Consider the following 24,448-nt stretch of genomic DNA (forward strand, 5'->3'; position numbering starts at 1 on the left):
TTGGATGCTCCATTGGATGCTTATGCAGAAAAAAAAAGCCTCTGTTTATGACCATCAGAAATACAACAATCACATAAATGAAGAGTTTTATTTTTACTAACTGCTGAAAAGAGCTCACCATTTCATAAAAATCAACAGGCAGCAACATTGCTCAAGGCATCTGGGTCTCTAAACCCATATCCCTACATCCATCTGTGTTCACAGTTACCAAAGTTATGATGATTCTAGATGCAAGCACTGGATTGATTGATTTTTTTCTATTAGTAAACTTCATATTGAATAACTATGAACTTCAAAGAAGTGAATGAATCATAAGTATACACCTTACGAGCTTTTGCAAAATGAACACTTGTGTAACCAGGACTCAGATCAAGAAACAGAATGTTCTTAGCACTCCTTAAGTCCCTTCTAGTCACAATGCACCCGAAAGGTAACTAGCTCCCATCCTGACTTCTAACACCTGACATTCATTTTGCCTATATATCTTTGAACTTTATATAAGTGAAATCAGGTAGTATATGCTTCTTTAGTGTCCGGCTTCTTTCAAACTTGTGATTCAGCCACATGGTTGTGTGAACTGAAAGTCTTCATTCTTGTCATTGTGTAGTATTCCATTGACAGACATACCACATGGATCTATCCCTTCTGCTGTAGGTGGACTTTTGAGTTGTTTCCAGTTTTGTGCTATTGCAGATAATGATGCTGTGAATATTCTTTTGATAGCTGTCTTTTGGTAACATGTATACATTTAATTTCTGCAAGTATGTGTGTAGGAAGTTTATGGTATCTGTGATTTTCATCTCATAGTAGGAAGTTGTTGTTCAGTCATTAAGTCTTGTCCGACTCTTTGCGACACCATGGACTGCAGCACGGCAGGCTTCCCTGCCCTTCACTATCTCCCGGAGTTTGCTCAAACTCATGTCCATTGAGTTGGTGATACCATCCAGCCGTCTCATCCTCTGTCACCCCTTTTTCCTGCCTTCAGTCTTTCCCAGCATCAGGGTCTTTTCCAGTGAGTTGGCTCTTTGCATCAGGTGGCCAAAGTATTAGCAGTAAGAGGGTGTTACAAAATACTATCCAAAGGAGGTATCGGTTTGAGGGAATAGTTGAGACTCTGGTTTGAAGCAGAGGCTCTGTCCATGGCCCATTTTCTGTCCCACAGAGATTGTCCCCGCTGTCATGTGCTTCTGCTAGGGAGTGCTGTGGCTGAGCTCTGAAGAGGGAGTTTTGAGAATCTTGCCATAAGACTAAAGGGCCGGGACTTCCCTGGCAGTCCAGTGGTTAGGACTTTGTGCTCCCAATGCAGGGGGCATGGGTTTGATCCCTTCTGGGGAAACAAGATGCTGCATGCTACTGCTGCTGCTGCTGCTAAGTTGCTTCAGTCGTGTCCGACTCTGTGCGACCCCATAGATGGCAGCTCACCAGGCTCCCCCGTCCCTGGGATTCTCCAGGCAAGAACACTGGAGTGGGTTGCCATTTCCTTCTCCAATGCATGAAAGTGAAAAGTGAAAGGGAAGTCGCTCAGTCATGTCCGACTCTTTGCGACTCCATGGACTGCAGCCTACCAGGCTCCTCCATCCATGGGATTTTCCAGACAAGAGCACTCCCCACCAAAATTAAATTAATTAAAAATAAACAAATAAATAAAAGACTGAAGGGCAGAGACCTGCATTCTCACTTCCACCACTAGAGGTCAGGCATTCACAAGGGACAGGGACTGGCGGCCCCTGTTCATTCAACCTTCCTTTCAGGTTCCTGTCCCTTCATCCCTGGTAACTGGGGCTCCAACTCTGCCAGGGGAATTTAAACAAAATCTTCTTAGTGTACCTCAGAGGAGGCAATGGAATCAACACACTGTGGGGGCATCAAATCTTTTTCACCCAACCTTCCCTGTAAAATGGAGACTCTCTAGGGTCTGGCTGTCTCTTAGGGGTAACCCATGTTCTCTGTCCTCATTCACTCACTGGCTTTAATGGGGAGTGTATCCAACCCTGGGCCATCTCTGCTGGATTCACTGTTCCTACATGGTGACTTCTATAGACACACACATGCTGGTAAATGTTTACCAACTTGTTCTGGGAGTTGGGGGGTAATTTGTAGTGTTTACTAATTTCTGTGATGTAAATACTTTCACTATGTCTGATTTCAGTTATTAATGAGATGTCACTGAACCTGGAATTGGGAAGAGATGCTAAATAGCACAGTCATCATCACACATATGTGCTCAGTCGTGTCTGACTCTTTGCAACCCCATGGACTGTAGCCTGCCAGGCTTCTCTGTCCATGGCAATACTGGAGTGGGTTGCCATTTCCCCCTCCAGGGGATCTTACTGACCCAGAGATCGAACCCCTGACTCCTGAAGCTCCTGCATTGCAGACAGATTCTTTACCTGCAGAGCCACTGGGGAAGCCCAAATAGCATAATATGATATAGTATTTCCAACATACATGCATAATAGATGTAAATAAACTTGAAAGCGTAGATAAGAGTACAATGTAGTAAAATTAGGAAGTGATATGATTTGAGTGTGTGTTAGTTTAAAACTTTTGTTTTAGTGTAGTGTAAATGCCATTATTTGGAGAAGGCAATGGCACCCCACTCCAGTACTCTTGCCTGGAAAATCCCATGGACAGAGGAGCCTGGTGGGCTGCCGTCCATGGGGTCGCTAAGAGTTGGACACGACTGAAGCAACTTAGCAGCAGCAGCAGCAGCAGCAGCTTTCTTTATAGTCCAACTCTCACATCCATACACAACTACTGGAAAAACCATAGCTTTGTCTAGACAGCTCTTTGTTGGCAAAGTAATGTCTCTGCTTTTGAATATGCTGTCTAGGTTGGTCATAACTTTTCTTCCAAGGAGCAAGGAGCTTTCATTTTACGGCTGCAGTCACCATCTGCAGTGATTTTGGAGCCCCCCAAACAAAGTCTGTCACTGTTTCCACTGTTTCCCCATTTATTTGCCAGGAAGTGATGGTACTAGATGCCATGATCTTAGTTTTCTGAATGTTGAGTTTTAAGCCACCTTTTTCACTCTCCTCTTTCACTTTCATCAAGAGGGTCTTTAGTTCTTCTTTGCTTGGTGATGTCATCTACATATCTGAGGTTATTGATATTTCTCCTGGCAATCTTGATTCCAGCTTGTGCTTCATCCAGCCCAGTGTTTCTCATGATGTACTCTGCATATAAGTTAAATAAGCAGGGTGACAATATACAGCCTTGACATACTCCTTTCCTTGTTTGGAACTAGTCTGTTGTTCCATGTCCAGTTCTAACTGTTGCTTCCTGACCTGAATACAGATTTCTCAAGAGGCGGGTCAGGTGGTCTGGTATTCCCATCTCTTTCAGAATTTTCCACAGTTTGTTGTGGTCCACACAGTCAAAGGCTTTGGCATAGTCAATAAAGGAGAAGTAGATGTTTTTCTAGAAGTCTCTTGCTTTTTCCATGATCCAGTGGATGTTGGCAATTCGATCTCTGGTTCCTCTGCCTTTTCTAACAGGTTTCTCAGGAGGCAGGTAAGGTGGTCCAGTATTCCCACCTCTTTAAGAATTTTCCAGTTTGTTAGAGGAGGAAATTGAGCAGGGAGGGAGGGTGTCCACCTTCTGCAGTGAGTCTGGATCTCGGAAATGTTAAAAAACAAAATTCAACCCAATAACTTTGAAGATCTAATTGACTTTATTCAATGGTTCAGGAATCAGGGAGAACCCCATCTAGCAACTATAAGGGCACTCAGAGGGGCTGTACAAAATGGAAGGTTTTTTACAGGAAAAAGGGTGGGGCAAGGGACCTATTGTTAAAAGAAATGAAAATGCGGGGAGGGAAGAAGTGCCAAGGGTTTTACTATGTAGATTGTTTCTTCTTCTCTTGGGGAATGGAGAGGGTCCCTGTGACAGATTATTATGTGACAGCTTCTCATTGGTGCCGACCAGAAAATTCCAAACTCGTTAAGATTACATTTATGGTAAAGATTGAAACTGCAATTGGGCTCGGTATTAAATCTAGCTTTGGAATCATGGGCTTTAGCACAAGTGACGCCATTTTGGGCCTGTGGGTTTTCTCTTTAACAGAACTTAGGGAGTAAAGAAGGCAGAACAAGGACAGGCTTATGGGAAAGGAAGCAGCAGCGGTAATGCAGGCCCCAGAATGGGAGGGTTTCCTTGCTGTTGCTGCCAAGTCACTTCAGTCCTGTCCGACTCTTAGCGACTCCATGGACTGCAGCCTACCAGGCTCCTCTGTCCATGGGATTTTCCAGGCAAGAGTACTGGAGTGGGGTGCCATTGCCTTCTCCAGGGTTTCCTTGGGATAGGTGTGTATGCTTGGTGGTGGACATTCTGCTTGCTTTGTTTGCACTACCTCAAACATTTGACTTGTTAATCACAGTACTTTTTTAGAGAAGCTAGTAGAATTGGGCTGGGTGAGAGACCCTAAGAGTCTGCCTGACCCAAGCTGCAGCAGAGGCTCTGAGTCCAAGCCCAGACTCTGGCACTGCCTATCAAGTAGGAACGCCTCAACATTAATTGAGCACCTCTGAGACAAGTATTGTTCAAGACCCTGGGGCGCAAAGATATAAAATCAAAACTTTTTGTCATTAAGGGGTTATTCTCTGGTGGCGCAGTGATAAAGAAATCTGCATGCGCATAGAGGAGATGCGATTCCATCCCAGGGTTGGGAAGATCTCCTGGAGAAGGAAATGGCAACCCACTTCAGTATTCTTGCCTGGGGAATCCCGTGGACAGAGCAGCCTGGTGGGCTCCAGTGCATGGGGTTGCAGGAGTGGGACACGACTTAGCTACTAAAACAACAACAATAAAGCCCTGTAAACACAAGCAGAGGACTTATCTCCTATGGCCGCAGGGGGACCACCTATATATAGAGAGAGATGCTATAACTATAAACTGCTCAAACTGGTTGCATACTGTATGTTGGAAAATAGCCCTGGGAGACAAAGCTCAGGCTGGGAAATAAAGCCAGCAGTGCGGCGGGGTACTAGAGCCGACTCTGACAGCCCTCGCGCTGAACTTGTTTTCTGAACTTTGAGATCCGTTGCGTGCTTTTAGAACGCTGAGGAATCCCTTTTAGGAAAGCCTGTTAAAATAGATTTTTAACCGGCTTAAAGACTCCAGTCGTAGCCTTTTTGAATCAGAATGGCTGAACGAGGGACCCTAAATCTGCATTTTTACACCCCTACCCCGGGGACAATCTGACGCTGGTAGGCTTCGCAACAACAACAAAAACAACAGCTTAGCGACGGGCCTGAAGAGAGATTCCTAAATCCTAAGCTAAGGCAGCAGGAACGAAAGCGCCTAGTCGACCGGAGAGCAAACCAATCCTTTGCAAATAACAGTACTCCAAAAAACCAAATCATAGCCGAATGATACAAATAATAATACAAACAATAAGAGCAGAAGAACTGGAGAGGCTAAGCGCAAAGCCGTCGCAGTCAGCCCGCAACACCTCCTCCCAGTCTACTCTGGCGGAGTCGGCGTGACGGTCCCTTTAAGAACTCCCTTTCTTCCTGGGTCTCGCCTGCCGCGGGGCGTGCGGGCCGGCCGGCGGCGCGTGCGTGCTGGCAGCCATCTACCGGCCGGGCCTTTTCCCCAACGGGACGATCGCGGCGGCCGACGCCGGCGCTCGTTACGTGCGCGCGCGTGGCCCCGCCCCTCGCCCGCCCCTTCCCCTCCCCCCTCCGCGGCCTCCCCCGCCCGCGCCGTACAGCTGGCCCAGTGACGCGAGCACTGCCACTGCTGCCGCCGCCGCCGCGGTGTTCCATTCTCCTCAGCCGGCGACAGCCTCGTCCCCCTGCCACCGGCCTCCTCCTCACGCAGCGCCGGCCAGACGACGGCACGCGCGCGGGGGCTCGCCTAGACCCGAGAGGGCTGCGGGCGCGCGCGGGAGACGGAGCGGATCCCAGCGCCGCGGAAGCTGCGAGCGCCCCCATCCCGGAGGTCGCCGCGCCGTCCCCCCGGTGAGTTGTCACCGCGGCCGGGGGCGCGGCGCAGGGCCGGGCATTGTGTCACAGGAGCGCCCGACCGGGCCGGCTGTCAGGGGCGCGGGGCCGGCGCGCACAGCCCAGGAGGGGGACGGCTTGGGGAGCCCGGGCAGCCGCCCCGAGTCGGCTGCTGTCCGCGCTTCCTGGCCCGGCGCCCCGGGGTGTCACCCCAACTCCCCGGGCGGCGGAGCCCCGGTGCTTGGCGTGGGCCGGGAGGGCTGGCGGGGTGGGCTGTGTGCCGAGGCCGGGAGGAGCACCGACCGGCAGGCTTACGGCCGGGAGCTTGGTGGCCGGGACCGGGGCGCGCTGCCCAGGGGCCTCTCCGGCAGTGCGGGGTCGCGCTCCAGACCGGAGTTCAGGGTGGAGACCGCACTTTGCAGGTCTCAGGAGAGGAGGTAGGCAGAGGCTTTCTTTTCTTTATTACTTGTTAACCGTTTTCGCGTCAGGGCCAACGAAAGCGGCGGGTCCCGAGCTGGGGCAGGGTCGGCTTAGCGATGGTGGACTTCGCAGGACAACCTTGGAGCCCAGGTGTGCAAGCCCCGGAGCTTCATGGAGCTCCCGCGTCTCTGGTCTTTAATCTCAAAACTTCATTATTATCAGGGCTGAGACGCACCGAAACCACTTCCTGTTTGTGTATGTAGACTTTTTTTTTTTTTTTAATTTCTGGTTTTTAGAAGCTCCAAATATTGGTGTCTGTCTGACCCTCCCACAGGGTTGTGACTGTGGGGGCAGCTGAAGTGGGAAAAGTTACCCGTAAGGGAGGTCAGGAGAAGGAGGTGGTTTGGGGCACCGTGAGACCCAGGAGAAGAGCCTCGAAAACACATCTTTAGCTGGCTCGAGGGAAGTTCAGCAAGGAGGCCTGAAGCTGCTGTTGCCATAGAATGTCCTCTGGTGGTAGGTACTTCCTCCGGCTATTTCTCAGATCACTTGCATCCTTATCTCTTTTCTCCAGGGTACACATTGATGGTATGTTTGCACAACATTCGCTTGTTCATACATTCTTTCTTTTCTTTAGTTTCATGAAAGTTTTGTGATATAGGATATATGCCAGGCACTGTGTGCTAGGTATTCGGGTTACTACAGTGAATAAGACAGAACCCAGCCATTCCTTACAGAGTTCACAGTTTTTAAATCAACTCATTTTGGATTATGTTGTTAATTTTCACTGGTGGCCATTGCTGCTTAAGGAAGTTCTGCCCAGTGTGGTAATAGGGGACAGTACTGGTACAAGACCTGATAAATAGAAATCCCTGTCCACGGAGTGGCTTTTTGGATACTGTAGTAGAAGTGTTCTGTGAAACCAGACCTCACCTACAGCTAGATGGGGCAGGACCCTGATCAGAGTAAGACATCCCAGGGCTCCACCGCCGCCGCCACCACCACCCTGCAGTGCTTAAACCCTCAGAGAAAACCCGTTGTCAAATGGCACAGTTCAGCTTATTTGCTTGAGGCTTGCCTGCTCAAAGGTCAGAATTTGGGCAGATAGAAACGAAAGGAAGAAAGGTAGAATGAGCTGTTGCAGATGCAGGCTGGCAGACGATGAGCCCTCGGCACTCTTGTCTGGTCTCCTGGCTGGTCTCCATCATGTGGTGGTTGAACATGTGCTGTCATGTAATGGTCTCTTCCTAGGGGATTTCCTCCCTTGCGATGGCCAGGGCAGCAATCCCTATAGCTTCCTCCCCACCCCCCATAACACATGTATGCACCCTCCAAAGGGAATTATTCACCTGACTCTTAAAAGGAAGAACGTATTTCAAGTTTACTGCTACTCAGCATTATGCATTTCCATCCTCCAGGAAAAAAATTTGCCTTATGTTTAAAATCTTTCCTTGTTCTCTTTTTCCACATTCTTAGCTCTTTGATAACCAGATAACTACTGGTATCTGTCTGTGGCCCGGAGAATTATAGTACTGTGTCTTTGAAAAAATTCGTGAGTCATGTAATCTTCCTTATTTCTGTTCCAAAACAGTTGAACTGGGGAGAATGTCTGTAGCAGAGCCTCTTGCAGGCGGAGAAGGAAGGCCAGAGAGCGCATGTCCTCGTCTTCCTCTCTAGTTCTCCGTTTACCAAGGGGCGATTTGCAGAGAGGGACATGATGCCTGTGTCCAGGCCTGACATGCCCACTTGGAGGCCTGAATGTCTGCAGACCCACCAGGCCCAGTTGTGTAATTGCCATGCAGGAAGCACTTTCCTGAGCTTCTGAACTGACATGTGATCTCCTAATGAAAGCTGACTAGCAGGATTCCTTTTCCCTCTTCCATTCTCCTGGACAGTAGGGAAGTCTTGTCTGGGGGTATTCCCTCAGGCAGTAGGAGAAACAGGAGAAGGGACAAGGAGAGGGAGAAGCCCAGTGCCTTTTCTGTTTTTAACTTTGCAGGCAGATATTACTGTGGTGCAGACTTGAGTGCAAATTTGCTTCTTGGGTTAAGAGTAAGCATTGGGACGAATGCTTGTATGTTAATAGAGACTCTTTCTCCTGGTCGAGGATGGCTTCAGGCTAGGGTCCACTCACTTATCCAACTGTGGTGAGGCTTCACTTAATGGAATGAGTTTTAAAAAAATTAATATTCTTAAGTTACATTGCCACGTTGCAGGAAACTTGAAACTAGAGCAGTGAGAAATAAGGCCCGTGATATGCCAGTGTTGTTTCCTTATTGGTTGGAATGAAGGCTGCAGCTCGAGGCTGGGGCTGGGGGATATGTGATGGGTGTTGGAAGCTGCTATCAACTATGGATCTGAGACCAAAGAAGCAGTCTCAGGACAGCTCAAGGACCATCCTTGAGCATCAAGACACGTTTACTCCTGCCCTGGCTAGGATTCATGGCAGCAGCTGTTCTACCCTTAGATGGCTATGAGTTCCTGTGTCTCTGTAAAATCTTTATCAGAAAAAGTAGAGATGCTGGAAAGAGGCACCTCAGACAAGGGCTAGGTTTTAGCAGCAGAGCCTGTGGGCACCTACGGATGTTTCCCTTTTCTTGTGCTCACCTGTGTCTGTGGTGCTGGCCTTTTTCTTTCCCTCTTAGTTCCTTGGCCTAGAAACCGGCAGGATTCCTCTATTTGCTCTCTGATCGTCTGGTTCATACCTGAGTGTGGAAGTCTCCACTCCTTTGGTAGACTTTGCAGTGGTGCTGAGCTGGGTCGCTGCAGCTGTGGAAGGCCACCTGTGCTGCCGTCAGGGCTAGGGGACGGTTGAGTCTCTGTGAAGGTGCTGGTACAGCAGGAGCAGGAAATGCAGCGACCATGGTGAAAACTAAGTAGATTTCACAGACTCTGTTGTTGCCTGTGATGTATTCTGCCTCCCTGACTCTTCCATCTCAAAAGAGGAAAATAGCCACCCTTGAAACATCAGAAGCTGTGTGCCAAGAATTCATGCAGTCCTCCAGAAACAGGATATTATTGAAGCATTTTTCTCAAGCAGAAACAGATGTAGTTCCCTGTTAGTGTCGCCAGTGTTAGTGGATCCTTATAAAATTACCTGATAGCACTGTGCCCTTAAGTGTACCCCCCAACACGTATACAAGCATTATTATTATTATTATTATTTTTATTTTTGGCAGAGCCTCATTGCTTAATCTGGGGAAAGTTAGCCTGGGATTCCTGATCAAAGTTAGCCTGGGTTTGTAGATGCAGAGGTTGTGACTGACAGTTCCTTATTACTCAAGAGGATCTTGTGTGGTGAAAAATTTGATGACTCAGGATTCTTTCCTCCTGTAGTTGGTGACTGAACACAGAACCTCAGGGAAGAGACACAGATAGGGGTTTTTTCCCCAATTTCCCCTTTCTTTCTGTCCTTTTTTTTTTTTTTTATGGAACACTTCACGAATTTGCGTGTCATCCTTGCGCAGGGGCCATGGTAATCTTCTCTGTATAATTTCAGTTTTAGTATACGTGCTGCTAAAGCACTCTTTCTGTCCGTTTTTAAGAAGGGGAAAGTCTAATCTTTCCAAATCCAGCCTCCTGCCAGCAGTGACTTGCCTTCATTCACAGAAGTTGAAGACTAGAGTGTAAATTGCCCTATATGTAGACTCTCCTTGCTGAAATTTTGGCTAGACTAGGCTAATGATGTGAAGAACTGACTCACTGGAAAAGACCCTGATGCTGGGAAAGATTGAAGGCAAGAAGAGAAGGGGACGACAGAGGATGAGATGGCTGGATGGCATCACTGACTCAGTGGACATGAGTTTGAGTAAGCTCCGGGAGTTGGTGATCGACAGGGAAGCCTGGCATGCTGCAGTCCATGGGGTCACAAAGAGTCAGAAACAACTGAGCAACTGAACTGAACTGAGGCCAATGAAACTTGCTTCTGGGAATGGGAAAGAAGGAGTATTCATCCCTTTCTTCCTTCTTTGGGTTATTCTTGGTTGATCTCAGTAAACTGAGTTGATGGGAGTTTAAAAAAGAGAACTTGAAAAAGAGAACAAGGTGGTTTTGCTTATTTTGCATTTTAAGTTGTCAAGACAAACTGAGGGGAGAGGGGAGACTGAGGTTTTTTTTTTTTAAATTGTTAATAGGCTGGGACAAGATTACAGAAGACTTGGAAAATAGAGGAGGGGAACCACTGTGATTCTACCATGCTAACACAAACATCATGCCCATGTATGTATTCTGTGGTAGTCCTGTACATTCGATTTTCTATTTCTTTTTATCATCCAACATTATAGCATAAACATTTTCCTGTAATGACACATAACTTTTATAATTATTTTTAGTGGCTTTATAAAATTCCGTTAACTAGATCAGCTGTGATTTAAATACCCTTTTTTATACATCTGCTTCCCTGGTGGCTCAGATGGTTAAGTGTCTGCCTGCAGTGCGAGAGACCTGGGTTTGATCCCTGGGTCAGGAAGATCCCCTGGAGAAGGCAGTGGCACCCCACTCCAGTACTCTTGCCTGGAAAATTCCATGGACAGAGGAGCCTGGTAGGCTACAGTCCATGGGGTTGCAAAGAGTTGGACACGACGGAGCAACTTCATTTTTTTTTTTCATTCATTTTATACATCTAGATTATTTCTAAGTTGGCTCAAGGAGATTTTTTTTTTGGAGGGTGATTTTATTTTGTCATGACATTTTTAAAAGACAACTTTATTGAGACATAATTTATATATCATAAAGATCATCCATTTCAAATGTACAAACAATGGATTATACTATATTTAGCATTGTCCAGCGATCACCATAATCTAATCTAATCTTAGAACATTTTCATCACCTCCCAAAGCAACTCCATTAGTAATCACTCCCTATTTCTCTACAGTTCCTCTAGTTCAGGGGCACCACCAGTCCACTGCTCTGTCTGTAGTTTACGTATTAGGACATTTCATTTGAATAGAATCATATATTATGCAGTCTTTAATGATTGCCTTCTTTAATTTAGCATAATGTTGCTGAGGCTTATCCATGTTGTAACATATGTCACTACTTCATTCTGCTTTATTGCTGAATAATCTGTTGTATAGATATACCATATTTTGTTTATCTATTCATCAGCAGAAAAACATTTGGGTTGGTTCTATGTTTTGGTGATTATGAATAGTGCTGCTATGAACTCATGGTTTTTGCGTAGGCATAGATTTTTTTCATTTCTCAGGGAATTATTTTTAAAGCTGCATCTGTATTTTTATTTTGGATTTAATGTTCTACTTGGTTATGTTGTTTGTTTGGGTAAGAACAGTATAGTGAGATCTCTTGTCGAAAGATGTTGAAGGTATTGCCCTGAATTTAAGAAGAGGTGCTCTGTCTCTCTGTCTGTATCATATATTTAAGAAGTTTGAACTCTCCAGTAGCATTGTTTCCAGGTCTTTGGTGCAGAACTTTATAAACAGTAGTGAGAGCTAATAGATGCAATAGTGCTTAAATTCAGTGCACATGTACTGCTACTTTAAAAAAAAAAGGGAGCAGGGAGGAGGGATGGGGTGGTGGTTTAGCATGAAGCCTCCCAGTTCTAAATCACATCATCATGTCTTCTGGAGAGAGAGTTACCATGAATCCCACAGAGCCTTCCTTATCAATGTAATTTATAGTTCTCAAAAGTTTTTCCTCTCTGTATGAAAAATTGCATGCAAGGGCTCTGTGCACCTGCTTGAGGCTGCTGCTGGGCAGGGGAGTGGCGTGCCCGCTGAAGAGAAAGCCAGCCAGTGATGGGGGAGGGGGAGGGGCTGTGTAAACACAAGTCTAGAAAAAATATTCTTTAGAACAGCTCTTACAGGCAGACCTTAGTTGCACCCAAGGTTTAAAATATAGATCATGCCAGACACAAAGAGGAACAGATGGTGCTGCTGGGAGTGTCATTTCCTCTACAGAATCTACCCCTGGGTGGCTTTGCATCATAGCAGCCTCAGTACTGAAATAGTGCCATGCCTACTTTCGCCCTTGTCTTAATTGGAACTCCTAGCATTTGTGATCAGTAGCTGGTCTTGCTTCTCCTGCTCCTAGATTCCTACCAGAATCTCTTGGAAGTGTGCATGTATAGGGCACCTGAGGATCAGAGAGTCCAGAAAGTTCTACCTCAAAAATATGTGGGACACAGGCCACATGCCTTTTGTCCACAAGCCAGACAAAACCTAGGAAGTTGAGTTATTTTCCCTTGTACCTGTTTCAGGTTCCTGTACCTGTAGCTAAGTCCCCGGACCAGTTCTTCCAGAAAGTTCGTGTATGTGTATGTGTGTGTGTGTTTAAATGTGTGTGAGTGCAGCCATAACTTCACAGCCACTGTTCACTGCCAAAAGTTTTAGATTTGGAGTAGGCTTTACTTGTTAATGGCTTCCCTTGTGGCTCAGATGGTAAAGAATCTGCCTGCAACTGGGGGGACCTGGGTTTGATCCCTGGTTTGGGAAGATCCCCTGGAGAAGGGAATGGCAACCCACTCCAGTATTCTTGCCTGAGAAATCCCATGGACAGAGGAGCCTGATGGGCTACAATCCATGGAGTCACTGAGCAACTAACACTTTCACTTTCACTACCTGTTAATTTAAATTCTGTTCCTAAGTACTAGGAGCCTCAAAAGAGTGAGGAGACAGTATCCAGATGATACTTGCAAAGTATGTCAGGCATGTGACCAGAGAGAGCTCGTGAAATGCCGGAGTTGGAACAGTGGGACTTGAGGATGGTCTCATTTCACCACCTCACTTTATAGAGAAAAATGGGATATGGTTGCTCAGAGCTCATTTCCTTGAGTGCTGACGGGGCCAGGGCAGAAGCCAGGGCTTCACATTCCTAGTCTGGTGCATTTTCTGTCCCAGTGTGATCGGCTTCTTTTCCCTGGGCCTCTTCCAGGAAAGAGGGCTGGAGCCCAAAAGGGTATGTGGTTCATATCGTTAGGAACAAACTCATATCCCTCTGTGATTGTGGCTTTTGAGTCTTTAGTAGTGAAATTACAAAAGAGAATGAGCCTCTAAATTCAGTTCTTCGGAAGAAGAACTGTTCTTGAAATGGGAGTTGTTGTGTTTAGCCTGGCCTGCTTAACTCTTCTATCTCTGTACTGTACTTCCTTACAATTTAAAAAACACTCTGACTCCAGGCCGACGGGATGTGTTCTCTGAGTCATTTTCCCCTTGCGGTCTCTCTCACCCAGGTGAGGCGGTGGCAGGTACTGGTGGCATCCTGGATGTAGGAGGACTGCCCAGTATTTGAGAACATGCTGTCTGGGCGAGCTGACTGCCTCTCCTTCCCACCCTGTTAGCAGACCGAAACCCTTTGCAACCGTGGTTCTGGTTTCCTCAGGTTTATTTCATGTGGGTCAGCCACCCGTCCACATGCATGCAGTGTGAACAAGGTCTCTAACTATGTCTTTAAGCAGTGAGGAAGGAAACAGACTTCTTGGGTTGAGTTGTCACATATACTATCTTTCTCCAGATAGCCAGTGAGCAGTTTTGTGTTCAGTGGGTGCTGTTCTTTCAGTTGGCACGCTCGGGGCATTTCTAGAGGGTTAACACATGGCGTGTTGGCTAGTCCACACCTTTATCAATCCTTGATTCTCATCTACCCCTAGGTAGAAACTGTGCCATGGGAAGGCGGTCTACCTCCTCGTTTCGGTCCTGTGGGGGATTTTGCTTGTTACACAGCAGGATGGCAAGAAAAACAGGCTCTGGGTTTCATAAGATTTCATTGGTCCATCCTAGTTTCCCCTTTACATGCTCCCTCAAGTCCTAATCATTTGTGAGCTGAAAGTCTGGTTGGGCTGTGATGTCAGACTGGTGGGAGGTAGGCAGAGGGTTGCTACAGAAACCAAGAGGAAGGAAGGAATCAGGTCATTTGTGTGGCAGGTACTTAGTGAATGCCTGTGGTTGCTCAGGCATTGTGAACAAAGAACAAAATGGACACAGTACTTGCCCTCATGAGGCTAACAGTCCGGGGCAATACCCGGGGCTATTTACTATGACAGTAGTGCTGGAGGGGTCTGGTGTGTGAAGCAGGCGTTCAGCTTGGCTGCTCAAGAGGAGTGGCTCTGGCTTTTTCAGGGACATTTGTGCTCCAAACCCACAATCACCTTGGAAAGGAGGAGGGCTTGAAACATTCTCTTGGAGAATTCTACCTGGCCTCCCTAGCAAGAGAGCAAATTGCCTTTCTCTGTAGAGCAAGCTCGGTCTAGGAATTTGGAGTCTGGACTCCCATTTTCTGGCTTTACTTGAGTGCTGCACAGTCTGTGGGATCTTAGTTCCCTGACCAGGTATCAAACCTGTGCCTCCTGAAATGGAAGTATGAAATCTTAACCACTGGGCTGCCAGGAAGTCCCAATCAGTTTTTAATGTGTGGATGTTTTCTGACCCTGAAGTATCTTCCCTCCACCCGTTCCCCCACCTTTCTTTTAGTTTAGAGAGAAAAGCCTGTGTGAGTTTAACAGTGAGAAATTGGGAGGGAAGTAGGATCAGTGGTGTGCATTCTTTAGGGAATCTTTTCTTCTCCATTTCCTTTAAGTCTCAGTTTTAAATAATGTTAATTTGCAGTATATCTTCCTGTTATGGGGCTTTCCTGGTTGCTCAGCTGGTAAAGAATCCGCCTGCAGTGCAGGAGACCCTGATTCGATTCCTGGGTCAGGAGGATCTGCTGGAGAAGGAATAGGCTACCCACTCCAGTATTCTTGGGTTTGCCTGGTGGCTCACCTGGTATGTGGGAGACCTGGGTTTGATCCCTGGGTTGGGAATATCCCCTGGAGAAGGGAAAGGTTACCCACTCCAGTATTCTGGCCTGGAGAATTACATGGACTACAGTCTATGGGGTTGAAAAGAGTTGGACACGACTGAGTGACTTGCACTTTCACTTCCTGTTATATCTGGCTTTGTAACCTGCCAGGGTGGTAAAGGCCCTCGTACACTACTGGCGCAGATAGGGGTCCCAATAAGCACACTTCCCATGTAGGCTCAGGTTCTTGGCCAAGATTGTAAGTTCCCCAAGGTCAGTGCTTGTCTCGTGCACTTCTTTATACTCAGCTCCTGGATTAACTGGTTGATCAGAATTGACCAGATGTAGAGGATTAAAGTAAAAAGGGTGAGAGGGCAAGGTGACTTTGAACCTTTATGACAAGGAATGTAAGAGTGGCATTATTGATGAAATTCTAAAAAGAAACATTTTGAGGGAGGCCTGGCTTGAGTGGAAAACAAATATAAACAGGGTGATAAGAAGCTGTTAACATTCATCAAGTTCATTCCGACTGGTGGCTGGAAAAGAAGAGAGCTCAGGACCTGTGGAGGTGGAGGGAGGGAGGGAAGGAAAGAGAGGATATTGGTTGTTGTCCAGAATGTTTCAGTGAGGCCAGTCAAAAACAAATTACAGGACCCCTTACGAATTTTGATCCTCGATCAGAGAGTTACCCCTTCTGATATTCAGGTGCAGGACTTTGTTTCTGGAAAACTGTCATTCTTTTAAAAGCCTCAAGAGGTATCAGTCACACCCTTAATCCAATTTACACGTGTGCCATCTACTTGTTTGGCCTTTTTTTTTACAGATACATGACATCCACTGCACATCTGGCTGCAGGCAAGGAAGTGGTTAACATAAGATGGCTTGTTTTCTGTTTATTCTCCTGAACCAAGCTCTTCTGGGTGCATGCTCAGTCGTGTCCACCTCCTTGTGACCTTGTGGACTGTAGTCCGCCAGGCTCCTCTGTCCGTGGGATCCTCCAGGCAAGAATACTGGAGTGGGTTATCATTTCCTCCCCCAGGGGATCTTCCCAACCCAGGGATCGAACCTGCATCTCCTGCATTGCAGGAGGATTCTTTACCACTGAGCCACCAGGGAAACCCGAGCTCTTCTGGGTTGGTACTTTTACTCCTGGAATTATAAAATAGAATTGTGTGGGTCATCTGCTTTGAAGATCTGTGTGTGGTTTGAAAAATCACGTCTTTGAAAGAACGGCTGCTCTCTGCAAATGCTGACCGCTTTCTTGGAATGTATGTGAGACAGTGCAAGAACAGATTTCACAGTTTTACCAACCTTTCGTATTGGTAAAACTTTCTGTGGATGGTAACAAGTAGATATTTTTCAAGCAGTGCATTGGAACTCATTTATTAATTGAACAAGTATTGAATGCTCTTTCCCACATAATCATCTACCCACAGGGATTATTTGCAGCACAGTATAACAGAGGTTTTGAATCGTTTGTCAGTATTTGGTTAGTCTTTTCCTCTCATAGATTTCAAACCCCTAGAGGAGAGAAGGGCTGGTTTAAGTTTCTTCCTCATTTACTTAGGCAGGTTGAATGTTCATATTAATAGCAATAAAGATCTGTTTATTTTACAAAGTACTTTACATAAGGAATCAGATAATTACTGTGAGGAAGATTTCAGTCCCATTTTACAAGTGGGACAGCCAAGGCCTTTGCTGACCAGTGGGCATTTAGAATTCACTGTGCTGATAAATAGGGGCGCTGAGTCAGCTGGGGCTGAGGCTGACTCAAACATTGGTATCCTGCTGGGAAACAAGAAAACTCCTAGAATTGCAGACTTGGTAGATTTTAACTTGTGCATGAAAAGCAATGTAGCAACCCCTTTCCTCGTCCCTACCCCTGTGTCGGCGTGGGTGCTCTCCAGATCAGTATGTCAGTATGTTTTTGTGTATCAGTGGGACAGAGATGTGAAAGTATGTGTAATTCAAAAGGGCACGTTGCATCTCCTAACTAAGGAAAAAGCATTGCTGTATAGTCTGAGAAGATTTCACTTTTATTTTTTCAGAGGAGCAGGGAGGCCACAGGGGCAACACCCTGGTATTTAGAAGCCTGTGCAGTTTTGGGGTTAATAGAGGGTCCATTTGGGGGTAAGCCAGAGCAGAAATTCTAAGTTCCTAGGACTCTGTGTGGGGATCTTGAGGGCTCTGCAGTTCTATCCTGTATCAGCGTTGTTGCAGTCCTGTTCTGTCTTTCTGTAGGTGTGTTCTGACTGGGACACCAACTGTGGGTCCAGAGCCCCCCTGAGACGCCTCCCACTCCTAGGCTGTCCTGAAGAGTGTCCTTTCTTGCTGACATGGGGATCCAGGGTCTCCTGCAGGCCTGGCCTGACCTCCTCTTCTCTTCCCCATTGTCCTGCCTCTCTCCCTTTTAGAGGCAGAAGAGCCTGTGTGGACAGTGAGCGGGCTGGAGGGGAAGGTCCTGCCTCGCCCAGGACAGCTTAGATTTGAAAATACGAAGCAGCACTAACGCTGCTGGGGCGGGGTGTGCTCAGACTGCTCTGGCTGTTTTTCCATTTGGTCAGGAAAGTGGAGGAGTGAGACTGGCTGCGGGCCAGGCTGAGTTTCCCCCTTTCCTATGGCGAATGAAAATGGACGATTGTTTGGGGGAGTGGGTATGAGTGGGAGGCGCGGAGCAGGCCTTGCCCTCATGCTGGCCCTGCTCAGCCACTTCCCAGCTTCATGACCCTGAGCGGGTTTAACCTCTCAGACGTGGAGTTTTATCCCTTGTGAAGTGGAGGTGATAATGTTACCACTGGCTGGCTCTCGAGGGGTAGCCACCAGAATATTAATAATTACCTGGGATGGGGAGTTCTGGGGTGATAAAGGGTAACAGGAAACTAGAATTTCTTTTTGTTTTAATTTATTTTTTAAAAATTGGAGGATAATTGCTTTACAGTGGTTAACTATAACTTTTTAAACTTGCTTTTTGTTTCATTTGAATTTTCACCATTGGCATGGATAACTTAAATGATTGAAATTATGTTGAAAAGTAACCCCTCCTAGGATTGTCATGAAAATAAAATGGGATAGTTAAAACACTCGGTATGGTGTCTGACAATTAAAAGATAACTCATGGCATTTTATTTGGGGAAAGAAGTGATGTTTAGTAGTTGACCCTTGCTTTTTGTAGCATTAGGTTTTCTGTCTGGCTTACGTACTTTGGGTGAGTCTCTTTGTTAAGCCCCAGTTTGTCAACTGAAAATGGGGTTAAAGTCAATATCTACTACATACAGGGGTTTGGAGGAGACACACAAAGCAGCTAGCCCACTGCCTGGCTCCTAGTCAGTGCTCAATAATTATTGCCTGTTAGCCTGTTATCCTCTCAGTCACCCTGGAAGTGAGGAGAGAGTGATGCCCACTTGAAAGCTTCAGAATGTGAGGCATAGAGTATAGTTTAGGCCAGGTGTCCTGTCTTAAGGCCAAGTGCTGAGTTAGCAGCAGAAATGGTGATGCCAATGCTCTTGTGGCCTATTGGCCCCTCTTGCAAACCAGAGAGGTCTCACCAGTGGGCAGATGGGAAGCCCTGGCCAGGGCCGTGGATGTGAAACACGCCGCTGGCCTGGACAGCAGGGGTTACTGAAGGTCAGTTTGTCCGAGAAGGGCAGAGGCTGGTTTAGGACCACTTCCTTTCTCCACTCTCCAAGGCACATGGACTGCATCCAGATTGACAGAAGGGAGGGGCTCGTTTCCTCTTGCTTTTCTTTCACATCCTCTTGCTTGTCTTATGGGGGACTCCTGAACACTGCCCTTGTAGTGGGTTCAGTTTTCCCAGCTCCTTCAGTCTAGCCTTCTCTGCTAACCTGCCCTGCTGCTAGTCCACACCAACAGCCTCCCAGGCCTCCTCCTCCTGTCCTGGAAGGCTAGCACAAGGCCTCTCAGCTTCTCTCTCCACACCCCTTGGGGGCTGCTGGTGACTTTCCACCTGCTCCTCAGCTAGCTGCCTGTCTGTGCGGCTGACTGGGTGAGCTGAAGCCAGACTTGGTGGGAAATCAGTGTTGAGCTTCCTTTTCTGTGTATTCACATTTTGAGAGGGAAAAAAAAAAAAAAAAGACCCTGAGTGATTTCTGCCCAGTCTTGTTTTCAGGAGAGTGAGAGGTTCTAGTCACCGAACCCACTTGGGGGGCCAGAGCTGATTTTGCCCTGGCTTCTCACCTTGGGTTTGTACAGTATGCTTCTCACCCTCCCCTTTTCAGTTCTCTTTTTACATAACAGGCGTGACCACATTTGCCTTGCTCCCTTCTTCACAGGGGTCACGAAGTCCTTACCCAGAATTGGTGAACAGTAGAGGCGCTGCAGTGTTTGCAGCTTTGGCAACCCAGGTTTGTCTGGTGTACCGGAAGAAAGCGTGTGCATACATGTGCAGAGTCTTGCCCTTGATAGTTTTTATCCTGTTACCCTGTGTTTCGAACACACCCTTTTCCATTTGCGTTTGATGGTGGCTGGTGAGCCTTGTAGTCCATTTTTCCTTGGAGTGTATCCTTGCTGTGGGTGTTGAGTTCATATTTTATGCTTAATTTCCCATCAGGATCTGAACAGTGGGCCTGCTGTGGCGCTACCACCAGCCAAGTCATTGCACCTTGAGACAAGTCTGCTCTGACTCCCAGGCTGCTTTCTTTTCCTTATTTATGGCGGTGTGAAGGCCTCATGAAGTGCATCAAAGTGTTTCCTGTTGGCTCGGTAAAAGGAAGACACTTGGAGGACCTTAAAGGCCTCGTGGAGGGGACCCTCTTACAGTTAGCTAATCACAAATTTAAGACTCTTGAGTGAAGAAGCAGCCCTCCCACCCACTCTGTAAAAGCCCCTCTGAAACTCAAGTGGTTCAGGCCGTTTGTCATGTTGCTGTAGTATTTATCTGGTTTTTGAAGACAGACTTGCTTAAATTAATCCTGGTTGTGAGGGTAGTGCCTGGAGGTCTTAGAGGAGAAACTTAGGGAAGAATCAAACTCTGGGTTTATTTCAGGCCTAATCAGGAGCTGACAGCAACGGCTCTGGGGCTCCAGGGAGGGGGAGTGGCACCCTGCCTTGGAGCTGTCATCTAGGATGCCACCCTTTGGGAACCAGACTGTAGACAGTTCCTGGCCCGTGTGAAGTTGTGCCTGGGCCTTATCAGAAGTGACCCAGATGGTGTTTCTAGCAAAACTGGCAGATGTTCTTGCTGTCAGAATTAATTTAAAAGTTTTACATGTAAATGTGGAATTATGGGAATTTTTCTTTTGGGGTTTTAGTTGCGTGTGGAAGTGCTACCCTTATCTTAACAAGGCCTTTATTTATCTCCTGCCTCTGGCCAGAAGTGACTCCCAACTCTGTGTCCTCCCGTCCCCTCTGGTTGCTTTCCTCCCCAGATGGGTCCTTTGTGGTGAGGAGATAGAGGGTGACCAGGCCTGTCTTGAGTGTAATTTGAAGGTTGCTGATGGCACCGGCTGCCCAGAATGTGTCTGCTCCACAGATAACATCAGTGACTAAAACGTTCGTCATTTGAGTCACTCCTTTGAGTTGAGACCTTTGGATGTAGCAGGTATGATACCTAGAAAGAGTGACTGTATCAGAGTCACAGAGCCCAGGGAAGAGGGAAGAAGAAAAATCCTGTGGGGACTGGGACAAGGCAGGAGGTCCTGAGCGCACGCTCTGTGCCAGGCCCTGTGCTGGGTGCTGTTCCTAGGTGGGCCTGTATCCACTTTATACATCAGAAAATTAGGCTCTAAAAACGTTAAGTACTAGGGTTTCCCTGGTGGCTCAGTGGTGAAGAATCCACCTGCCAATGCAGAAGACACAGGTTTGATCCCTGATCTGGGAAGACTCCACCACGTGCCGTGAGCAGCCATGCACATCAACTGTTGAGCCTGTGCCCTTCACAGCTGCTAAGCCCACGAGCCCTTAGAGCCCATGCTCTGCAACAAGAGAAGCCACCGCAATGAGAAGCCCACACACCTCAATTAGAGAGTAGCTCCTGCTTGCTGCAACTAGAGGAAGCCCACGCAGCAGTGAAGACTCTGGCACAGTCCCCCCCCCCCCCCCCAAAAGTAGTGTAAGTAACTGTGTGTACCTCCAACCAAGGTTAAAATGATTCCAAAGTCTTTGTTGTTTTCATGGCAGATAAAAATATATACTGATGAGGAAGTTGGGGTGGAGGATGAGGTGGTGAGGGAGACAAGGGGAGCCTGGAGAGACCAGAGTGCGTGGGGGAGCTGCTGTGGAGGGGTTCTGGGGAGTGGATGATCCTGGGTGAAGGATGTGGAAAGGAGAGGCTGGCCGAGCTGGAAAAGAAGGAAAAAGTTTTGGGTATCGCTTTGGAGGGGTTGACCATTGGCCGATGGCAGCTCTAACCTGAAGGACTCGTCTCGGAGTCTGTTTGGGGTCTGGAGAACCAGAGAGCTTTTGTCTTCAGGCCGGTGGCAGTTGGGCCCGGCAGGAAGCCTTTTAATCCCTGGTATTTATAGACTGGCCTGTACTCTACTCTAAAGCAACTCCATTTCGGTTACTGAAGGCAGCATTACCTTGCCTTTGAAGTGCCACATTTATGGGTCCCCCATTTGGCCCAGTGGGAGGGGCTGGGTAATGCTGCGTCATATTGTCCTGATTCCCGGCTGCCACAGAGGTTGTGCAAGGGCAGTTTGCCATTTCCCTCTAAGTGACCTCTGGCTGCCCCCTCTCCTGCAGCTGCTGCTTTTCCTCTCGGGGGTGAGGTGGGAGTCAGGACTGGGGAAGTCAGCCCTCTTGTCTGTGTGTTCAGGGTAGCTGGGAGGAATTCCCTACAACAGTGATTCTGATTTGTTCCCCCAGCGCCTTGCCATAAGCCTGGGGTTGCTTGGTTTATAGCATGGGCAGCCCTTGCCGTAAACCCTCAGTCCAGCCCAGCCTTGATTTATTGATACCTGCTGGCGTGAGTGTGGGGAGTGGTAACCAAAGATGACGGAGATGGGTCTCTGACCCAGTACCTGGAACTGATGAACATGCAGCTCACGAGTAAAGATCAGGTCAGTTCCTTTTCCTTATAGCAGGACGTGTCCGTAAACCTTCAGTCCTGTCTATCGTAAACGATTATTGTGAGGGCTGATTGTAGCAATAATGAATTGAGACTGCTTCAGAAGTATAAAACTCTAGGTTCACGCAAAACCTTGTTAATATTACACGGTGGAGTCTTAATAAAAGGTGACATGTCTTGAGTGCCTTCTGGGTACCAAGCACTCATGATCTAAGTGACTTATATAGTTTATATAATCTTCACAGCAGCTTCAAAATAGGTTGCTTATATTATACCTGATTTACAGTTATGAGAATTGATGCCAAAAGAGGATAAAAAACACCTTTCTAGGATGAACAACTGGTAAGTATCAGCAGAAGCAGACACTCTGAAGTCTTGGCTGCACTGTGTGACCTTTCTGAAAACCCCAAGGAATCATAATGGGGGTGGGTGTCCCTCCTCAAAGGGAGGCGGCAGCCAGGACTTACCCTCAGAGACCAGAAAGGATCAGGGAAAGGTCAGCCTGGTGCCCAGAAAAGCATTAGCATTTCTGTACAACCTAATCATATTACCGAAAGCAGTCCTGAACTTGGAGCCATCTTTCTTGAATAGTAATGCAATTGACATAGATAATTTAAGCCAAAGAGGAAGGGCAAACTTGGTGAGCTTGCATATGTGGATGGATACCTATTAACTGTAAAACACTGAGAGGCAAAACCCCCCGCAAGTGCCTCTGTCTTCAGTTTACAAATGAGTGCCAAGACCCAGGCAACATGCCCTGTATTGGGACTTTAAAAAAAACAGACATTAAAAAAAATTTTTTTTCTCCTGTCAGCCTTTTTGTGTTGGTTTCTATAAAGGATATCTGAATTTGGTCATTAATACGCAGTGTATCCATCTTTGGCAGTTACTTTTCAGAGGAATCAGGCTCATTTTATGGGGCAGCTTCTAGCCAGGTTATTTCAGTTGTGGAAGGTGTGGGGCAGATGGCTTCCTCAGATGCAGGTCTGTAAAGAAAAGAGAGCTTTGGGAATTAAAGTCTCTGAATTCCCGCTTCCCTTCACTCCATTCTGCCAACAGCATTCTTCACATGCAGCGCCTGTGACTGAGGTGATGTGTCTCATTCGCCGTTCGGGGGAATTAGCCGTCAACATCTAATGACCTAGTTCTCAGTTTCTTCAGTGGCTTCAGAAAGTTTCATAGAATACCCCCAAAGCAGTATTTCTCAAAGTGTGCTAAGTCACCTGATCCACCTCTAACTGAGGAATTCTTACCTAGAATCAGTCTGCAAGTTAAAACACTTTGCTCTGCTGAGGTTCTGAAGTAGAGCTGGGAATCCAAGCCCAAGTCCACTCAAGAAGGGGTAGAGCTGCAAGCCGCAGTGTGAACAGTCTTCAAAACTTCCTGTTTTTTTTTTCTTCCCAGAGTGAATGGGAATTTTTCCTTTTATTCTATAATACATCTAGGATAATTTTAATATTTGAAATGAATTACATAATCTAACAATTGATTTGAACCTCTACCAAGATTATATGCTTTGGTGTCAGATTGATTCATTTGTAATCTTGCTGTCGTGAATTGCTATCTCTGTGGCCTTGGGGAAATTATTTAACCTCTCTGTACCTTGTCCAGATAGAGAGTTGCTCTCCAAAGAAAGAGTTGCTTGGTCGACTCTGCAATCCCATGGACTGTAGCCTACCAGGCTTCTCCATGGAATTCTCTAGGTGAGAATACTGGAGTGGGCTGCCATTCCCTTCTCCAGGGGATCGGATCTTCCTGACCCAGGGATTAAAGCCGTGTCTCCTATGTTGCAGGCAGATTCTTTATTATCTGAGTCATTAGGGAAGCCTGGAGATAGGAGTAGTACCTTTTAAGGTTCTTATGAGGATTAAATCAGATATTAGATGGAAAATGCTTAGAGTCATGTGCAGTGATTAGGCAGTTAGATTCCAGGTAGTAATAATGATGTGTTATTTTTCTTATCCTGAGGTTCCATGTCACTGGGAATATGACCACCCCAGTTACAGAGTCGAGTCCTGCAGGATAACAAAACATCCCTCTTCCATTGGTACAGCCAAGTCACGGACTTCTAAAAGGCCTTTTGCCGTCCATAGGAAGCCTAAACCAATTACTGGGAAAATGTTTTGTGCTAACATATCCTCAGCACCCCAGTTTTAGTTCTCCGAGCCCCTGTGTGGAGGGTATGGGTGGCTGTTCTCAGGCAGTCAGGATCTGTCACAGGTGGGAGGGATGCACTTGTTTGGAAAATGTCGGGATCCACCGAGTTGTTTTAACCCGCAGCTGTTTGTTCTTCATTCAGTCTGCACTCTCTTTTTCCTCT

The 24,448-nt window shown here is 47.0% G+C and overlaps 1 protein-coding gene and 1 non-coding gene across 5 annotated transcripts in view; one reads left to right on the forward strand and one right to left on the reverse strand.

Annotated features, from left to right (window-relative positions):
• The first annotated feature begins 5,691 nt into the window (after nucleotides 1–5,691).
• The window catches only part of SUSD6 (sushi domain containing 6), a 95,275-nt gene continuing 76,518 nt past the window's right edge, over nucleotides 5,692–24,448 (forward strand). For 2 of the 4 annotated variants that reach the window (XM_055538452.1, XM_055538447.1), the window contains exon 1: nucleotides 5,692–5,963. The gene's annotated coding sequence lies outside the window, so the exon portion shown is untranslated. Of the gene's footprint in view, nucleotides 5,964–6,433; nucleotides 6,516–6,661; nucleotides 6,882–10,498; nucleotides 10,584–24,448 lie in introns of all 4 variants that reach the window. The other 2 variants (XM_055538450.1, XM_055538448.1) reach the window with 2 other exon arrangements.
• Nucleotides 9,788–9,890, reverse strand: LOC129622219 (U6 spliceosomal RNA). Its single transcript, XR_008699890.1, has one exon. It is a non-coding gene; the product is annotated as a U6 spliceosomal RNA (small nuclear RNA).

This window comes from Bubalus kerabau, chromosome 10 (assembly GCF_029407905.1).
Source record: "Bubalus kerabau isolate K-KA32 ecotype Philippines breed swamp buffalo chromosome 10, PCC_UOA_SB_1v2, whole genome shotgun sequence".
Lineage (NCBI taxonomy): Eukaryota > Metazoa > Chordata > Mammalia > Artiodactyla > Bovidae > Bubalus > Bubalus kerabau.